The sequence below is a fragment of the Otolemur garnettii genome, unplaced genomic scaffold (assembly GCF_000181295.1).
Source record: "Otolemur garnettii isolate 467f Iridium unplaced genomic scaffold, OtoGar3 scaffold00026, whole genome shotgun sequence".
In the NCBI taxonomy this organism is placed as follows: domain Eukaryota; kingdom Metazoa; phylum Chordata; class Mammalia; order Primates; family Galagidae; genus Otolemur; species Otolemur garnettii.
The window spans coordinates 11,603,484-11,605,270 of NW_003852421.1; the positions used below are offsets into that span (position 1 = coordinate 11,603,484).

Below are 1,787 nucleotides of genomic sequence, written 5' to 3' on the forward strand. Positions count from 1 at the left end.
TTTTTTTTTTTTTTGAGACAGAGCCTTGAGCTGTCCCCCTGGGTAGAGTGCTGTGGCATCACAGCTCACAGAAACCTCCAACTCCTGGGCTCAAGTGATTCTCCTGCCTCCGCCTCCCAAGTAGCTGGGACCACAGGCGCCTGCCACAATGCCTCGCTACTTTTTTTGGTTGCAGCCCTCATTGTTATTTGGCAGGCCTGGGCTGGATTCGAACTGATCACCTTAGGTGTATGTGGCTGGTGCCTTAGCCACTTAAGCCACAGGCTCTGAGCCTGATCTTGAACTCCTGAGCTCAAGGGATCTGCCTGCCTCAGTTCCCAGAGTGGTCGGGTTATGGGTATGAGCCACTAGGACCAGCCTCTTTTTTTTTTTTGAGACATAGTCTTACTCTGTCACCAGGGTAGAGTGCTGTGGCCTCAGCTTACCCAAGCACAGATTTCTGGACTCAAGCAATCCTCCTACCTCAGCCTCCTGAGCAGCTAAGATTAGAAGTCTGCACCAACCACCTTTCTAATTTTTCTATTCTTAGTAGAGTCAGTCTTGCTCTTGCTCAGGCTGGTCTTGAACTCTTGACTTCAAGAGATCCTCCTGCTTCAGCCTCCTGGAGTGCTAGAATGATGCTTGGCCACCATGCACAGCCTCTTTTGAGGTCTCTGATGGCATGTCTGCTCATTCTGTGAGTCAAAAACCCAACATGAACTATGTTGATTTTTTGTGCACTTTATATATATCTAAGAATTTACTGTTATATTCAAAATTTACAACAACATTCATTAACCATGTTGTATAACATTAGTATGATAAACTACCAAGATTAGTAATGGTTGGTGTATACCTATAGACAATTAGATTTGGAAGCTTTTTTTTTTTTTTTTTTTTGAGACAGAGTCTCGTTAAGTTGCCCTCAGCAGAGTGCCCTGGCATCGTCACAGCTCACACTAACCTCAAACTCTTGGGCTTAAGTGATTCTCTTGCCTCAGCCTCCCAAGTAGCTGGCACTACAGGCACCCACCACAACGTCTGGCTATTTTTTTTGCTGTAGTTGTTGTTCAGCAGGCCCAGGCCAGGTTGGAACCTGCCAGCTCTGGTGTATGCGGCTGGCGCCCTAGCTGTTGAGCTCCAGGCACACAGCCCTGGAAGCATTTTTAACGTCTGTGTAGGTCAATCCCCTTTTTCATGTATGAAGACAGTAAGGACTAGGGAAGCGACTTGCTCAAGGTCATAAAGAACTAGGAGAAAAACCTCCAGTCTTCAAATTCCTAGCATCATCTTCCCAATAAGCAACACTTCTAAATAACCACATGGATTTTATAGCTTTTTTCCTTGAGTTTGTATTTATCTGGAATTATAAATGCCCCCAATTTTTTGGCATCACATACTATTCGAATACCCTCCATTTCCTAATATCATGCACATGGATATAAAAAAACACTATCATAGGCTGGGCGCGGTGGCTCAGGCCTGTAATCCTGGCACTCTGGTAGGCAGAAGTGGGAGGATTGCTTGAGCTCAGGAGTTCAAGACCAGCCTGAGCAAGAGTGAGACTCTGTCTCTATTGAAAATAGAAAAATTGGCTTGGCGCCTGTGGCTCAAGTGGCTAAGGCGCCAGCCACATATACCTAAGGTGATGGGTTCAAATCCAGCCCGGGCCTGCCAAACAACAATGATGGCTGCAACCAAAAAATAGCCAGGCGTTGTAGCGGGCACCTGTGGTCTCAGCTACTTGGGAGGCAGAGGCAGGAGACTCGCTTGAGCCCAGGAGCTGGAGGTTGCTGTGAGCTGTGATG

General features: G+C 46.8%; 1 pseudogene; it reads left to right on the forward strand.

Moving 5' to 3' along the window:
- LOC100963611 overlaps positions 1-1,787 on the forward strand; it is a 5,743-nt pseudogene that overhangs the window by 3,381 nt on the left and 575 nt on the right.